At 47.6% G+C, this 18,732-nt stretch overlaps 1 protein-coding gene across 5 annotated transcripts in view; it reads right to left on the bottom strand.

Moving 5' to 3' along the window:
- Positions 1-16,866, bottom strand: part of INF2 (inverted formin 2) — a 42,509-nt gene extending 25,643 nt beyond the window's left edge. For 4 of the 5 annotated variants that reach the window (XM_036384023.1, XM_036384025.1, XM_036384026.1 and 1 more), the window contains exon 1: positions 16,770-16,866. The gene's annotated coding sequence lies outside the window, so the exon portion shown is untranslated. Of the gene's footprint in view, positions 1-14,917; positions 14,937-16,769 lie in introns of those variants that run through there. The other variant, XM_036384024.2, reaches the window with a different exon arrangement.
- Positions 16,867-18,732: the final 1,866 nt, after the last annotated feature.

Below are 18,732 nucleotides of genomic sequence, written 5' to 3'. Positions count from 1 at the left end.
CCAGCAGTGACTAAAAAAAAATGCTTGAAAAATCTAAACTAAGTAATCTCTGGAAGGTTTTGTTTCCAGAAAGCCAACACAAAGGATGGACCCTTTACACTAGTTGGAAAAAAATCTCATTTTAAAGCCTGCCTTGTGATTTTTTCCTGTGGACTGTGCCATTGAGAAAAGTCCTGGCTCCTTTCCTGCAGCAGAGCTGCATGGCTTCTGTTTTACCCAAAGAGTCATTTTGGCAATCTCCCCTTGGCAAACATACAGCCAAAAGATTTGCTCACTGATTAATGACAGGCACGATATTATAGGCCTAAATGTGCCTCTTGGAAAGATTCAAAGTGTGATGGGGTAGGGCACTTGAAAAGTTTCCCTGAAAAAATATGATGGTGGGACTTTCTGGCAGCTCACAGCATCAAAATCTGCATTGAGAGGTCAGAGGGGTGGGAGAGTTAGCAGGATTTGGTGACAGAAGATCCATTTAGAGAGCTCTGGAGAAGCCCTCTGGCAGAGTTTCTTTGGTTCAGTGGGAAAGAAGCTGGCCAAGCACCCAGTTGCTCCCTGTTCTGTTAGCTGAAAAAATGATGGTCACGATCCAAAAGCATGAAGTGGCAAATATACCATCTGAGAACACACTGTACAGCTGAAAAGTGATAAAAAGGACCATAAAAAAACCAACCCAACCAATCCCCAAACAAACCTCTCTGCCAAAGCACAGGCTTGAGTTTCCAAGATTTGTCATCACTCCCTGCAGTCCAGAGCCCTTACTCACTCTTGGTAAAATTCTTTTTGGGATTAGTCAACCCCAGTCCCTCCCCTGTATTCAAGCCCAGGAATTTGGGTTAGGCTTGATGCAAAGGAGAAGAGAAATCCTTCCTCACTGCAGGGAGAGAAGCAAAAGTTTCACAGCCCTGGGGATGGGGCAGCATCCTACACCTCTCACCAGTCATGGTGATGGCAAATCTACAGCCATGGGGCTGGAGAGTCCACCTACAGTCAAATTCTCCTCCACTCTGTGCATGGAGCCCAGACATCTCTTTCCAGTGCTGGTTCAAGCTGGACCTTCAGTGTAGGGCAGTACTGAGAACCATCTGACCTGGGTGCTGGTCAGCCCCTGGGGCTGCAGAAGTGGCTGCCAACTGCAAGCTCCTCTTCTCTTGTGTGACTTCATTTATACTCAGCAAATCACTTTTTTTTTTTGAACATAAATAAACATTTCTTATCCAGCCAGATAACAAAACAGGCTGACTTTTTGCTCCCAGATGCATGAATGCCTCATTATATTGTATTTGTACTATATTGTATCTGTACTATATTGTATCAGCTACAGCAAGTCAGAGAAATTACAACAGCATTATTGACCTCAGGCTTAGCTGATTCCTGAAAATTAAGCTCCACCAGTGCAACAGGAGGCAGGAAATACCGAGAGAGCATCCTGTTTACCAGCAGATTTGTTCTGAATTATCCTTCCCTCCCACCTGCTCCGCACGGATGTGAAGAGATGAGAAACAGAAGCGGGCAGCACCTCTCCAAACAGCCCTGGCTTGTGTTTTCATGCACTAAAATGAACAAATTGGACTGATTCAATATTCTTCCCCACAGAGAGTGCACCCTTTTTGCAGGAAAGGATAAAGGTAGCTAATGTATCCAATTGTAAAAAGGGAATAAAATAAACAGGAGCTGTACTATATAAATGGGAAGGAAATGAATATGGAGGAGATGGCAATACAACTTTGCAGATGGTGTGATAAATCTGTTTACAAACACAGATAAGAGTGATATATTGTGAATGCAACATCTTTCCATATTTTCCATGAAGGAAAATGTTGCAAAGATTTTTGGATACATCCTTAAAGGGCTGCTGGTTTTGCCTTTTATCTCTGACCACAGGAGCTTGTTAGCAGGTAAATGATCTCAGCAGAGTGAGGACAGACAAGGACTGAAATGGAACACATCTATCTGGCTGGCTCACAGAGGCTATTTAAACTTCCCTTCAAGGGAAGGAAAGTGCCCTGTCAAAACCAGACAGGACAGCTGAATACACCTCACCTTTTCCCAGCAGAAGGCCACAGGGAGCTTTGCCTTTTGTTTCCCAGGGCAGAGAGGGGGCTGTGATGGTGGAAGCAATGTCCCCAATGTCCCCTGTGTCTGACCATGCCTGCAGCCCCCACGTTCTGCCTCCCCAGCTGCCTGCTCAGCCCTGGGGGTGTGTGCTGCTTCCCTGGGCACAACCTGAGAGTGTGTCTGTGCTTGCTGCTGTAGGGACACTCACAGCCACAACAAAGAACCACAGAATCCTTTAGCTTAGGCTAAAGACCTTCAAGATCATCGAGTCCAACCATTAACCCAGCACCACCAAGCCCACCACTAAACCATGTCCCCAAGTGCCACATCTACATGCATTAAAATGCAATCCTCTCCTCATCTTGTCACCCTCAGGAGCTGGTTAGCCCTGATGGGGAATCACAGAATGTTAAGGGGTTAGAATGGACCCTAAAGATCATCTAGTCCCATCCCCCTACCATGGGCAGGGACATCTCCCACCAGACCAGGCTGCTCAACGCTCCATCCAGCCTGGCCTGGATGCCAGGGTTGTAACATCCACAACCTCCCTGTGACAGTGTCTAGCTACCCTCACCATAAAAAATTTCCCCCTCTTTCAATTGGTACCCATTACTCCTTGTCCTGTCACTACAGTTCCTGATGGAGAGTCTCTCCCTGGCTTCCCTCTAGGCCCCTTTCAGGTATTGGAAGGTTGTTATAAAGTCTAAAGCAGCATCAATGTAAAAGTACTCTTAATTTTAGGAGATTCCTTTGGGAAACATAAAGGTATCCTGAGAGCTTGTGTTCTTGCACGTGGCAACAGCAACATCACAATTCATGGTGCCAACTCCTTGGATCACTGGGTTTGCAAAGTTATAATGTTCCCTGCATCCATCCAACCTGGCCTGTAAAATTTTCTCCTCCTTTCTTTCTAAATCGGGTACTTCCCAGATTCAGTTTTCTGTGCCTCTCTGTCCTTCAAGTCCACTCCTAGGGAGATGACATCTGTGGGAGATAAATCAGGGCACATCAATACTTCCTCCATCCTGTGAAGCTGCAGAGCACAGAGCTGCAGAGCACAGCTTTCAGTCTAAATTATTACATGCCTCCAGGATGACACGGATCACAGCAAGGACTGGGGAGGACATGTGAGAAGAGATTTCTCAGGGCAGCTAAGTATAATTGAGTGAAAACAAAAGGGAGAAAAACTGCAGGTCAAAACTACTCTGATTTCTTGGGGAGCAGACCCACTGCCTATGGAGAAGAACAGGACTTTGAGGCTGCTGTGTGTGAGGGGGAACAGCAGCTCCTTGCTGCCCTTTGAAGAATTCTGGGAGCATCCCAATCCCACATGCTGCCCTCACAGCCCTCTGCTCCCCTGCACAAGACTGCCAGGGTGAGGAAAGCTCCTTTATACTGCTCAGTCCCCCTCCCTTCCATGCCTGTTCCTGGCACTCAGGAGCTGTTCTGCCTGGCTGACTGCTAATGACAGGTTTCACTTCTGAGGAGCTCCAGTTTTCCCTCTGCTGCTGGGAATACGCCAAGCCTTTGTATTTTGCAACATGTCAGACTTCTCAGTTCCCCAAAAGGAACAACATCCTGGCTTTGTGCTCTCCAAAGTCACTTCTGGAAGTGTGATGTGTTTCCTTCACCTCTCGTTTTGCTTTCATTTGTGCTGCTGTTTTCCTGTGCAGTCTTGGAAGAGCTCACCCACAGAAAGGCCAACAAACCATCCTTCCATGCACCAAGAAGAGCTGGGGGAAAGCACAGATCTCTATTTTAGACATCAACCTGACCCCTTGGTGTGGGCCCATGAGTGTCTGTAGGAGCCAGCAGCATTTTCAGTCTCCCAGGGCAGCTGGGATAAGGGCATGGTGGGAAATTCAGGCAAGCAAACCAAAGGCATGGTTTGCACAACAGACCTTGCCCCAGCAAGTGCTGCTCCATCCTTCTGCTGCCATGGCCAGCAGCCTCAGCAGTCTTTAGATCTACATATTCTCTAGATCACCTGTATCAGAAGCCAGAATGTGTGATTTACGATCAAAAAAATGAAAAGTTTTGGAATGAGTGCCCACTCTTGCTCTTCAGTACTGAAAAAGGTCTCTGGCACACTGTGCTTTGCTTTGGCACAGCCTACAGGAGCTCTCACAACATAGCCAGGTCAGCTGTGGCCTCAGCAGTGCTGCAAACCATTATGGGGAATATTTTGTCTTTAGGAAATGAGGGAACATGGACACACACCCTGCTGCAGCTGTGGGCAGGAACTGTGCCATCCACACTCTGACTGGGCCTGGCACAGGGCTGGCAATGGCTTCTGCAAATTCCCAGAAAAGGATTTCAATGCACAGACAAAGAGTGGCCATACTGGTATAAATTGGTATGTATTTTGCCAGTATAGCTTATTCTTTCACAAATAAAGGAAAAACATGTTGTTCTGATTCAGTCCCATTCACCACCATCAGGATGCTGTGTGCCAGCACAGCTTTTCTCTCCTGGGCAACTAGAGACTACACTATTGTGTGATGCCTCACAAAATGGCTAAATGTGTCCATTCAATATGTACTGCTAGCAGTGGAGTTACACCAGGTTTAACCAAAGAAAAAAAGATTGCCAGTGACTTCTTCCTCAGTAAATAAACACATTTCTCACTGGGCTGCTACAGGTCCACAAACAAATCAAACTCAAGGACATTTATGTCAGGATCTTCAGTGGCCTCTAAACCCTTATTTATGTAAGAGGTTCCACGAGCTTAGCTTCAAATGGGTTGGAAACCACTCTTTGTTACTCTAAGTGTAAAGACACAATAATCACTTCCCTTAAGGCGGTGAGCCAGGTTTAAACCAGACTGATGCAGCTGTCAGATTTGGTTTCTGTAATGGCCACTGCCACTGGAGGGGGGAAAGTGGCTTATCTGTGTGAGTCAGACAAACCAGTATCAGAGGCTTTTCATGGTGGGTACAAACCCAGGGCACCCTCAGGTGCTACCACAGCCCCTGGCAGGCACACAGGTTCCACCCTGGAGGGATGTGAGGTGGTGGCCAGCTCTGGCCCCATGCAGAGGGTGCCAGCCCCCAGTTCTGCACCAAATGGGGCCACCAGTGGCTCACTCCAGTCCTTCCCCACTGCTGCTGTAGCAGGCCCATGGGAGCCAGAGGGGAATCCTGGCTCCAGCCAGAAAGGAATGGGACTCGGGTCCAGGTCTCATGAAAACTCTGATGGGAACACGGAGGGTCTGGAGATTCCCCTGCTCCAGCGCCCACACACTCAAGCAGGGGCAGCAGCTCCATCTGCCAGCGATTTCAGCACCATTCAGCATTCTGGGATGCAACTTATTATTATCCTTTGGGGTCATGTGAGGAGCAGAAACTGTTACCCAGCAACATGGACAGTGCAGTGGTAACTTTCTAAGACTCCTGGCTTCTGCTCTGTGGGAAGCTGTCACACAAGCAGATATGACAGCCAAAACCCTTTTATAGCCTTTTTTTTTTGTTGTTGTTGATATATTTAAAAACCTCCCCAGGATGCCAAGAGGACAGAGAAAACTGTCAGAGGGAAGAATTCCTACCTCAGAGCTGAAGCCAAATTATTCCATTGTCTCTCCCACACGAAGGATACTTCTCAACCAGTTGTGTGATCCCTCCCTTCCCCAGCCAGCTCCTTTTCTCCTTCTCTCATCAAGCAACCTTCAGTCAACACACTGTAAATCCCAAAGAGTATTTTTATAATTCACACACTCTAAGAAAGTTCAACAGGATGTCAGTGTCTGATAGTATGCAAATATCACTCTCCAGAAAGGTGCAAGGAAGTGACTTTTCTGTATCCTCCAGGGAAGGCATTTGCATGTCATTTGTCACCCTCATTCACCCTGTGCTGGTGGCTGGCTGCTGTCACTCCCCGTGGGCTGGGAAGGTGGGAGCCTTGCCCCCACTCCATGTCTATGTCCCAATATGAGAAAGCACTCCTGGCATGGGGTGACTCAAAGCAGGGAAATGACCAAAGCAGGGCAATGATCTGTCAAAGGAAAGGAAGAACAATGAGAAGGAAAAAGAGGATGCAGGGTGGTCAGGGGGTGGGATGGAGAGCACAGCTGTGGGTGGGGACAGCCCCTTGCCTCTTGCATAAGCTGAGCTGGGTTTTCTGCCTTTGTGGCACCAGAGCTTTAAACAGTGCAAGACCTCAGGGGTGTTCGCAATGCTGGAAGAACCAGGACAACTTAAAATATTGAGGATGTCTCCGACCCTAGGAGAGGGGCCACACAGCAAAGGCTGGGAGCTCAGGCAGTGTCCCCTGGAAAGGGGCTCAGTGACAAGAATTCTGCTCCCATTGGGCACCACTAAGGTCCTGCTGAGCTTCAGCCCAGCTTTTACGGGCTGAGCAGGCTCTGAAGACATTAAAAGCTTTCTTTTACAGAAAACATCTCTGTGCCTTTCTGGCTGATATTTAATGTGAAAGCTAGTTTGTGAGCCACAGCTGCAAAATGCATCCACTCAGCCTCTTGGGAGGTGTTAACTGAAACCCAGTCATTATTAAATTGTGAATATTTCAACATGGCCCATTTCAGCATAAGCCTCCTGCCTGGCTCAGGGGTAGCAGTTAGGCTTCTGTGAGGTTCTACCCTGAACTGAACCTCCCAGATCAAAAGTTGGAACCCACATCAAGAGTCTTCCTGCCTTAGGTGGGAAACTCAAGCCTTGTGTACATGAGCACGACTCCACCAGTATCAGAAATACACTGATCTGTCTGCCCCTTGGTCCAAATTCAGTTGGCCTTTAAGAACCCTAACTGCCCAGTTGCTTTTTAACTAAAACAGTTTCACCATAACAATGCAATGTCCAAGGAAATGACCCTGCACAATTCCCCATCCTGCCATAGGAAACACTCTGGGGGTGTGGCCATACAATCCAAGACTATTGTTAATTCAGGATGGGTTTTACAGCAGCAAATGAATGTCCCTTTACATTTCATGCAGTCCTGAAGTGTAATCCCCAAGGCCTCAAAAGATTAGTCACTAATCTGGTTCTTGGGAGCAGGACCAGGCTCACAGCCGGTTTTAGGGGAAAAAATAAAATTTAAGAGAAAAAATAATCCTGCAAAGAAAGGATTGTGATGGTGCAAATTCCTGTCCTTGAAAGCCATGGAAGTAATGTAAAAGGTTATCAATCAGGGTCCATCGGGTTTCATCTGAAGCCTGGATCCAAGAAATTACAGAAATGTTTCTCCTTTGAGAAAGGTTCCATCACTTCCGACACAAAAAAAACCCCACCCAACAAAACCCCACAAAAAAACCCCCAAAAAACCCAAAAGCAAAGAAAGCAGAAGTGGAGAAATTGGGCTGAAAAGCAGGAAAACCACTCTGAGGCTGCACTGTTCCTCTGCAGGCCACATGGACATGAACTTCCAAGTTTCTCAGAGAGAGGGCCAAATGGTTTTCCCCCAGCAAATCAGCCCAATTTTACCCCAATTTTCTAGCAGATGATTTGTTGGTCCTCTGAATAGTAACTACACCAAAATCAAACAGATTACATCAAGAACTAAGAGTTTAGTTCCATGCTAGGTCAAGTAGAGCAGAGACCCTTTACTTTTTGAGTATCACTCTGCTGCCTCAGAATCACAGAGCAATGGCTTGACTGCCCACATGGCCTGCCCACAAAATGCAGGAATCCAATTAAACAGACATAAATACAACCCATTTGCCTTTAGGAATTAGATTATTCCTAATTACAGCAATCAGTGTCTTCTCACTGCTCTACGTTTCTGTGACTAATTTATTCCTATGCCAGTGTCTTTTCAAGGAAGTCATGTCAAGGGTTTTGGAAAGGGAACGCCCAGCTCATTTTGGGCTGGCAGGGAGACCTGTGCCAGCCAGAGGTCTGCTGCAATGGCTGTTTCTAGGTGATCCTGCCTAAAATACCTTGTATCACTCCCTTCTAATCACTAAACATCAGCACAGATGTTATTCAAGAATCCAAGGTGCAATATTCACCTCTGCATCTCTGCGACGGGTTTGTTGGGTACTCTAGCACCCATGGGGCCAGTCATAACAACTACATGTCTACAGGGGCAAAATTAGAGAAATAAACTTGGATAATTCAATTTCTCTGTTCATCTGAGAACTGAACTCTGAGTTAGCTAAGCAGAAGGACCACTGCTGAAATGGCACTCAAGGGGAATTAAGCATAGATGAAGACATACAAATTTAGGGAGAGAGCAAAGTAAAATTTGAGGGAAGAGGCAAATCCTCCCCCTGCCCACAAGGTTTCTGGCCTCAGCAACATGACCTTATACACTGGGGGCAGCAGGAGATGCCAGAAGAGCTACTGGGATGTAAATGGGGTGAACTAATGATGACCTTCCCAGGTATTGGGACAGCACAGTGACAGCAGCCAGTTTGCTCCCTTGTGGGGAGCAGAGACATCTGAGCATCCTCAGGAAACCACAGGAGCAAGACAGGACTGCAGAGCTGACTGCTGCTGGCTCTTACTGAATTTCTCTACTCTCCTTGAAGACTGACATCCCTCCAGCTCTCTTGCCACAGACCAGCTCTCTGATTGCTTTGTGGCTGAATGCATTCACTTTAGAGGATGTTAAAAGGAGGGAAAAAAAAAAAAAGCCTTCTGAAGTAGTCTATATCTGATGAATACTTCAGATAACAAAAATAAAAGATTCTGCTACTGCCAGTAGCATATTTCCGGAAACTCTGTATCTAATAGGGTTGATCTGCTTAAAACATCCTTAACATTTGCTCTGCAGTTCTTTTGGTAGAAAGCTTCTGCAAGAAGGAAACATGGGGAGGGTGTCTGGGGAGGGTGCTTCCACCTGAGGAGATTTAACCATGAACTGTCAGGAAGCTGGAGTTTAATTTGGAAAGGTGTTGACAAAAATCTCTGCCAAAACCCCAAACTGCACCAGCAGTTCTGCCAAGAGCACAGAGCCATGTACAGGTTTCTAAAGGATGTATGTGCTGCTAAGCACAGCTAAGAAGGCTAATATTTATTGTTTATTTTTCCTGCATACATATAGTGCACCTGTGCCAAGGCTGCAGGGGAACTGCTTAGGCACTGCCAGGATGAAGGGTGCCACGGCAGCTGGACTCTGCTCCCTGGTACACATGCTGGTGCTGCAGCAGCAAAAAGATGTAATTACAGAAAAAAGACCTTCTGAGCCCTGCCCCAGAGGGAGAGAGGCAGCAGGTCCTGCCCAGGGTTTAGCTGTATCCTTCCAGCACAAGCACAAACCCTGCACAAGGCTGAAGATCTTCAGGCAGGCAGTAGCTCTTCCCTAAAAACCAGTTTGATGCTGGAGGTCCACAGAGGAAAGGGTTGAGGGCATCACTAAGCCAAAGAGCTACCCAGACCCATATTTACAGATATCCCTTCTGAACAGAGCTACCAAGACACCAGAATGGTGCAGAAGGGGGAAGTGTTTTTCCAGCTGTTCTCCAAACAGGTTGCAAATGTGATTCCCTTCTACCGAGATCAGCTTTTCCATTCAGCTGCTGCTGAATCACAGGGGCTGGTATCTCATCTGCTGAACAGCCCAAATGCAAACATCCTGAGTGTTTTTGTTCAGATAAGGCTGACCACAGCCAGGATTCCTAATGCACGTATTGCACACATTAAAGAGACCAGCCCCAGATACTGCCAGGTACCTTCCTGCTCGCTCGTGTGAATGTGAACATTACCAAGCCTAATGAGAGAACCTGCTCAGCTGCTAATTCAAGAAGTTAAGCATTTGAGCTGTTTAAAATAAATGCTTGAAGAAGGCTGGCTTAGCATGATTTCAACATTAATCCACTCCAAAGATGCCTTTAGAGTATTTTCTCTACTGCTGGGTAAAAAAGTTTGAGGAGCATATTTTGTAACACAGTAATCCTAAAACATTAATGGGTTTAACCTTTCATTTTGCTACAGTACTCTTTCCAGCTGTTTTGAGAGGACCTAAAATTGTCCCCCTAGATACTGACTTTCCGGTTCCAACCCAGTCTTTGTATTAATGTGAAAAGATTTTAGTATGGCCCAGCCAACTGGGGATCATGGGAAAGGTCTCATGCTTGGTCAAAATGACCTTGCTATACTAGCAGGATATCTAATGATTATAATTTTTACCTTTTTCAGTTGTTCCTTATCACTTTAGATACTGTTTTGTTCTTTGCAAAGCAATCAGTTGTTCAATCATATCCTCAGGTTTGCATAGTCCAAAGAGTTCCAGTGCTTTATGCCAGCTGAACATGTGGCTGTCATTAATCTTCAAGAGGAAAATCACTATACTTGTCTGATAAGTTAATATTCAGTGAATATTAGGATATAATTTTATAAGTGATTCATCTCTTCACATATGGCTTGCTTTCTTACATGTGTTATCAGAACAGGGGTTTGGGAATTACTGGCTTGTAAATCAATTTAGCTTTGTGTTAGTCCTTTCCCTTCCTTTTTAGATAAATAGAGGCCTTATTTAAGGCTTGGTAATGTTTGCAGAGGTTCAGTCCATTTCCAGTAATGGAAACAACAAAACCCAAAATTTATCCCCAGGCTTATAAAAGAAGCTTCAGGACTGGGTAAATATAAAATAACTCATGAATATTGGACAGCTTGTTCTGAAATGGGAAACTACAGCCCATCAGTGCATAAACAAGTGAGCACAGCCAGGCAGGCTTGGAAAGCAGCCTTCCAAGGGAGAAATGGAGCAGCTCAGCCAGTTTTCAGATGAGAGCTACTCAGGGAGCCTGCTGCCACATAGGCATGACACAAACCAGAAAGGAAGCAAGTTATAAAATGTATCAGGGAATAAAAACATTTGCTCCCCAGTTCACTTTCATGGCAGGCTCACATTTGCACCATTTGTCATATAAGTCAAGAAGAAGACACATTCATAAATACTTTCTAAATAGCAGAGCCCACTGCTGACATGACAGGTAAATATTGCATTCTTACAATTTCTTACTGTAAGAAGTGTGAACTTTTCTGCTCTGCCTCAGAGCAGATTTGCTTCACTGCATTGTGCACACAGTTGAAAGTTAAGCCGACCAATTCTAAAGGATTTATCTTTTTTTTTCCTCTTTTCTAAATAGCAGAAGTAATTAATCTGCTTCAGAGAATGAATCAGCCTTTTCTGAGCTAGAAACACACAGAGGAGATTGTGGCTGTTTCTGGGGCAGGAGGGAGGCTTACTCACACAGCTGATGCAGCCACCCAGGGCAGTACAGCTGTGGGCTGCGAGGGGGGCAAAACCCCAGAGCTGCACCCCAGAACCCCCCAGAGCCACCCTGTGTCCCCAGGGGACCTGGTGGGACAGAGGGAACGGGCTCAGCACTGCAGTGCTGATGGAAGAGAGGAGCCAGTGCACAAGGAATGGCCCAGGGAGGGCTCTGTGGCTCTCTGCCTCTCCTCCTGCAGCCCTGGGTGGCACATCCAGCCCCTGAGGGCTGCACCCACTCCTGGGAGTAAATCCTTTGGCAGCAGGGGCCATCCTCTTATTTAGGTGAAGTACCTTGATCTGGGCCAGATGGTGGGATGAGTTGATTTGCACAGTCTGACTTGGTAGGCTGTGGGAAGAAAAGCACTGCTCACAAAAAGCTGCTGCCCTGTACTATGGGAACTTCTGTTTCCAACTGGGGCCTCTGTCAGAAAATAAAGCTAATGCTTAGCTCACTGCTTCCAGCAATGACTTAACAGAAAAGCAGGACAAGTAAAGAGCAGACAGCTCCCAGAAAGGGGAAGCCAGCAGAACAGAAGCAGCATGGAGATAGCTGCCTCATTAAAAATAATGCAACTTAACCCACAGAGCCAGTGTAACAGTTATGCCTTTGCTGCATTGGCAAAAGCAGAGCCGCTCACCACAATTATAAATAAATAAATCAATCAAGATGATGCCAACCTTATTCATTGATCTGGAGAGAGGAAGGGGCTCTGCTGTTGCTGCTTGCCTCCCTTCATCCCCTCTGGCTGTGCCTCCTGCAAGTGAAGGGCTGGCCTTGCAGTCCCCAGTGGGGCTGGAATGTCCCTCCCTCTGGGGATCACAGGGAAGGGGTAGGACAGGTGGCCATGGCTCCCTGAGCAGAGCAAACAGGAGTGGAGCTCATTGGACCTCTGCAATGCCAAAATCACCAATATTTTCCATTTTAAAGTACAACTAAATATAGAGGTTTTATGGTTGCAGGATGCCTCCTTTCCCACACTTTCCTGGAGTGATCTCCAAATTCCTCTGCTGTCCTTGCTTGTTAAAATGTGACTCAGCTTTCCCATCTGGAAAAGTGGAGACCCACATAGTTCCAAGGTGGCCAGCTGCCACCAGTGATGTCCTGTGTTAGCATTAGCCAACAGCTTGGGAGCAGCAGAGCCATCAAAGGCTTTGCAAGCTGGGTTTGGGGTGAAACCAGTGTCAGAGAGTCTGTAGGTACCCTGTGAGCAGCAATGCAAACCATCAGCTGAAACTCTCAGCACCAAGGAGTGACTGAGGACACCTGCTCACAGACTCCAATGGAACAGCAGTGCAAAGAGCAAACCCCTTCTCTGGCCTCTAACAGTCCACAAAATTAATACTGTTCACACCTCAGCTGAATAATGATCCTGGTAAAAATAACAAGTGGAAGTCATTTCCAAGTAGCACCACCTGGTGATAATTACTCCAACCATGCCAAGTTCAACATCAGGCCTTACCAACTACAGCATTTGGCAGCTCTGCATTTGTCTGTTCTTGTGATATTGGACAAAGTGCTGGAGCAATGTCCCTTCTGAAGTGAGCTGCTTCTTTTGTGGTCATTAAACATTTTGGAATCAGCTGAGTGACTCCAGTGATGGAATGAGGACTTCATCCATTGTCTCAGTCTTTTCTGGCTTTATCTGGTGTCCTTTATCAGCTCAGATGGTTTTTCAGAGACCTTGAAATACACTATTAAATGCTACAGAGCTTTTTGCAAACACTACTGTTTGCTTAAGAGTCTCATTGATCTGTGGCTCCAGCATTCCCAGCACTTTGAAATGTCAGCTCAGGTATTAAAATAGTAGAAATAGCTGAATCCATGAACAACATGTGTTCATTACATCAAACAGAAAACCCACCATGCTGTTAGATGTTCTCCTGATGCTTCCTGCAGATGTGAAAGGCTGGCTGACAAAGCAGCAACAAATGTTCATCTGCCACATTACACAATCACTAACTTTTAATTTTGGGCACTCCTGTAGATGCCAGGCAATGACTCAGGGCCTCATGCTTGAACCCCACACCCTATTTTCTTCTGTATTCAGTTTCATAAAATCACCTCATCTACCACTGACATTATCTGGTAGCAATCATAAAGCTTGGCTGTTGCTCATTATTATTCTTTTCCTAGGAAAAAGGAGCCAGAGGATACCTGCCCTTGACAAGGAATCTGAGAGGCACTGAAAAGTCACCCAAATGCTTTCTTTAAGCATTTCCAATTTCTGCTTCACTCCAGTCTTAAAGCATGCCTGCAGAACTGGAACCTCTGGAATGGTCTGACAACCCCACACCAGACCTGTGAGCAAGAAGCTGCCCTTCTTTAGAAGGTGACAGTCAAAACTCAGGATTTGATGTGACTTGTTGCCTTCCCTAAATTTGTTCTTAGCATTTTGGTTGGCAGCACTGGACTGGAGAAATCTCAGTAAAATTAAAATACAGATTGTTTGCTCACTTGGTGCTCTCAGTGCTTTTTCTGGCCATTGGGAGATGAAGGCAGCCTGTGCAAGACCAAGCTCATGAACACTGCATGATAAACTGCTCACAGGCAATGCTGAGAAACACTGGAATAAACTTCAGCTTGGTGGATAATGCCAAAGGGATTATAATATTTTAGTAGTCATGCACTGAACACGAGGGGTATCATGCTGCAGTCTACCTTCTGCAAAATATTTAGGTATTTTTCACCTGATTATATAAAAAGCAATGTACAATGTTAATGAACGGAGCAGGGATAACTCCTAATGTTTATCTGCACCTACCAATTGCAGCATTTTGGACTGAGCAGAGCTGGATTTGTTCAGTGTCACTGTGTGACCCCATGACCTGACTTTGTTGGTTCAGTGGTATTTTCTCTGAATCATTATTGATAGACCTTACTGCAAATATTAAGAGCAAGGATATTTAAGTGGGAGCTTAACCTGAGCTCAGATATGAGCACTGAGCTTGTCTGAAGTTCCTTCAGCTGTTTCAGCTCGATGAATGTTGTTCACTGCCCAACCTGCAGCATTGTGCTGCTCTTCACTGCTGAATTTCACCCATCTTCTACTCACATCTGGCTGCAGCTACAATGGTGGGATTAAATATCCTCATCAACAGAATAATCACTGCAGAAAAACCCCACATCTAATAACTGATGCCATGGAAGTAAATCGGGTGGAAAGAAGGACAAAATGCAATTTAGCTTGCTTTGGTAAGAAAAATTTTCTGCTCAGCTACTCTGGGAAAACTATTCAGCATACCTGGCACACAAGACAGGGATAAAGTTCAGCTTACAACACATTTGAAGCCATTTGCTGTGCAGTCCAGTGAAATCAGAAGTTTGCAAATGAAAGATAAAAATTTGTAATAAACAGGGTACAGACCTAGAAGGATCAGACAGAAAATGAAATGGAAGGGGTCAGTCTGAGTCTAGCAGGGGTCACTACTGCAAGTGAGGGAGACTCCATCCTACTTAACTTCTCCCTTCATCACAGAGCAAGTGGGAGAAAGCTGAGGGAACTTTCTGAACTAGCACAGAACATGGGGATATGCAATAAAAATGGGATTAACAGAATGACTGGAATACGATGAGAGCTGACAGCAGAAAACAAAAGTCAGATGGACACCTGGAGAGGAAAATCCCAGCTTCCCACCCCCCACCACAGGACAGGAGGAACCTGAGGAGGAGGTTAATTGCAGCACCTACCTGGTGAGGGATTTATTTCTAGGTGAGGTGTCAAAACATGAGAGGCACAGGACAGACCTCTGAGCCCTGCAGCTCTGCTCATCCATAGGGAACTCGGAGATTAGGAAGCCCAGCTCACAACTGCCAGGGATCAGCAGACGCTGGAGCCTGCTTCATGAAAGCAGACAGCAAGTTGGAGCTTGTTTGGCATTGCACAGTAAAGAGAAAAGAGTGCAACTCCTATTTCTGCACTGATAAGAGAAAAGCACCAGGCAGGGAGAACGAAGCAGTCACAGTGCAAATACAAAGTAAGAGAAAGCCATATATTGGAGAAAAGGTTATAATATCAGTTCTATTAAGGTGTGAAATTTCCTTTTCCCAGAAGGCTGGCAATAAATGAATTACAGTCGTGTGCAATACAGCATAATATCATTCTGTGTTTAGATTTGCTGACCTGCCAGGTCTCTTCCTGTCCTACATTTAGATTATCTTTTATACAATGGGTCTTGTACACTGCTTGCATTTTTTCAGCAATATTTTTGGATGACAGCCTAGAATGGGATTATTAACTTATAACAGGACAAAAAAAAAATCTCATATCCTCACATATTCTTGCAATCCCTTCCCCCCAGCCCTCTGGTTTTGGCAGCCTCTGTTTAGTGGAAAAATAAGCTTAAGTGGATGGAAGAGAAACGAGATTAGTGGCCAGACAGCCCAAATTCTGAGCAAGTTCAGTAGGACGATGGCAACCTTACTGTAACTCTGCTGACTCCAACTTTCCTTTTCAACTAACTCAAGCCAGAAGTTTCCTTGCAGTCTACCAGGGAGCCTGAGGTGTTTTGCACTGTGTTTACCCGGAGAAATTCTTCAGTCTTAAGAATCCAAAAAAAGAATGTACAGTTCACAGTGCTGATCTGGTACAGAGAGGGACAACCACGAGCACCGTTTTGGGGTATTTTTTCTAAAATCAGTATGTCTGAGCACTCCTTCCCCGCCCACGAGCTCTGGAATTCAGTTCTGTATACCGATGTTGCAAGAAGCCATTTAATCACTGCAGAGTTATTGAGCAAAAGGGAGGATGAGGCTGGAGAGAACTATGTGGGAAAACCGGGCAGGACTTGGGAGACCTTGTCTGAAAACCACTGGATAACAGAACAGAATCCGTCAAAATAAAAGCCTGAAAGTGGCCCAGCGCAGACGCAGGCACGCCATCCATCCACTCTGTGCTGGGAGATGCTCTGCCAGCCCCAGGCACAGCAGGACCACATCCCGCTGCCATCACGCCTGCAACCCCGCACCACGTTGCACCTACACGTGCAATCGGGACCACATCGCACCCGTACCCCGTGTGTCTGCACCCGCCATCCGAAGGACACCCAGCAGCGAGAATACCAACACCCGAGCCCTCGCACGGTGTGTCTGCGGCTGCAGTGGGACCCGCTCCCACCTGTGTGCTCCACTCTCGCACCTGCAATCCGGACTCCATCCCGCCTATGAATACCCCGCGCTGTTGCATCCGCAGCCCGGACCGGCTCCCGCCTCTCCCGTGTACCCTCAGAGCGGCAGCGGGGCCCGTCCCAGCGATGCTGCCGCACCTGCAGCCCGAACTGGGTCCCACCTACACCTCCCTGCCGCTGTCGCGCCTCCATCCCCCTGCGTTCAGCATCCCTCCGGTGCATCCCTCACCCGGTGTGAGGGTGCAGCTCCGGCCCGCTGAGCTCCTTGCTCCGCGGACACCGGCCGGTCCCAGCGGCCGGCAGCGGGGCACGGGGGATGCCCAGCCCCGGGAGGGGGTTTAGCCCAACTTCTCCCGACCCAGAGGACCCCGCTCCCGCGGAGCTCCCGCGGAGCCCCCGGCGGAGCTCGGCCTTACCGCGGCGGCTTTCCTGCGGCGGGGACGCACCGACCCTGCTGCGGGCAGCGCCCCTCACGGCCCCCGGCCCTGCTGCGGGCAGCGCCCCTCACGGCAGCCCCTCCGCCCGCAGCCGCCGGGCTCTGCCCGCCCGCGGGAGCCGCGCCCGGTTCCGGGGCGGGGCGCGGGCGGGGCGGGGGGTCCGGACCGGGCCCGCCGGGGAAGTTTGTCGCCTGCCGGGCGGGGGTTCCGCCGCGCCGCCCCAGAGCTCTGTTCTGCTGCGTGGATTCCCTCAGCAGCCCCGCTGCCTGTCCTGGTCTCGCCCTGGCGGATCATCCCCGGGGGAAGAGCTCCCCGCGGAGCCAGTGCTGCGTCCCGCTCGCTGCAGAGGGTGCTGCCCGTCCCGGGGGGCTCCCCAGTGTGTGCCCGTTCCTCCCGTGTCCCGTGGGCATCCTGGAGCCGAGCGCTGCCCCGCAGCCGTCCGGCAGCCTGAGCGGCCCCGGTGTGAGGGTGCAGCCCCCGCCCGGCCCGGGGACCCTCGCAGTCCGGCCCTGGGGTTTGGATCCGCGGCCCGGGGCTGGGAGATCAGAGGGGAATCACGAAAGCTGGGGACAGGCTGCCCAGGCGGTCAGAGAGCCAAGGGATCCGGCACCCTCCTCTAGGGACCCGGCACCCTGGTCTCTGCAATGTTAGCGCTTCACTTTTAACACAGAAGCATGGCATCAATCGGGTTGGAAATTACCTTTAAGATCATCGAGTCCAAGCGTTAACCTATCATTGCCAAGCCCACCGCTAAACCACATCCCCGAGTGCCACATCGACATGTCTTTTAAATACCTCCAGGGACAGTGACTCAACCGGTTCCCGGGATAGCCTATTACAACGTGTGAATCTTGTACTTTGCGCTGGGCTAGGAAAGCTAGTATTTGAGCATTTTGCACAGATTTTTAGTGTATCACCATGTAAACATCCAGTCAGATACAGCCTAAAACTAAAGTCAGTACAAGTTTTACATCTCCTGGTGCTTCAGATGGGCACAGTGGGCCACCCAATTCAGCAGAAGAGAACGAATGCCTTTTCCATTAGTAAAACACATCAGCTCCAGAGATAAGCAATGAAACAATGGAGTTAAGCTAAATATCGACAGCCAAGTGGAGAGAATTTGGTGGAAAAGTGACCCCCGTTCGTGGGTCAGAAGTGCTGTGTCCTATAGGCATGAGTCAGTTCTGATTTCAGACAAAGCCACTCAGCTTTGCCATCCAGAGAAAACCTGGCAGGGAAAATCATGGAGGGGGGAAATAACTGATGAAATGTTTTGCAAAGGGCTGCTGCAAGTTGCTGAGAGCCAAGCTGAGACCACTGAGTATGATTACAGGTGACTGGAGGATAGTTACAGGGTGAGAACACAGGGCTGAGTACTTCTGAGACTTCAAATTGGAAAACGAGACCTGAGCTTTCACTGTTTGCTCATAAAACACTCTGTTTTTAGTGGAAGAGCAGACAAATGGAAAAAGACTTCCTCTCTCAGAGATGGCAGTTAACCAGAGTGGCTCATCGCTTCTTCTTTTGCCCAAAACAAATGTTTCTAATTGGTATCTTATGCAATACATACTTAGCTTTACAAATCTACGCAGTGGGAAAAATGGATGTGTCCGCTGCAGTCTTTCTCTAAAGGGTATAAAACTGGTTTTGAAAGAACTATTTGTTTTTTAGAAAGTAGTAATTGTCTTTGCCTGCTGCTGCTGTTCTTGCTTTAGCCCTTTTTCCATTCTCTGAAAGTTTTTGCTGCTTTGCTGCTTTGCTATATGAAGAACAGGGAACCCAAATCTTTCCTGCTTGAGAGCATTTTTCTTCTTCTTTGTGTTTGTCTGCTGCCTTTGTATTCTGGAGTAGCCCTGCCATATGGAAGTCAGACAGGTAGGACACCTTGATATGTCCCGTGGGGCTTCCCCTCCTGCTGCCTCATTCATATGCTCATTTCAGG

The sequence above is a fragment of the Molothrus ater genome, chromosome 6 (genome assembly GCF_012460135.2).
Source record: "Molothrus ater isolate BHLD 08-10-18 breed brown headed cowbird chromosome 6, BPBGC_Mater_1.1, whole genome shotgun sequence".
Classification (NCBI taxonomy): domain Eukaryota; kingdom Metazoa; phylum Chordata; class Aves; order Passeriformes; family Icteridae; genus Molothrus; species Molothrus ater.
This window is presented reverse-complemented; position numbering and strand designations above follow the sequence as displayed.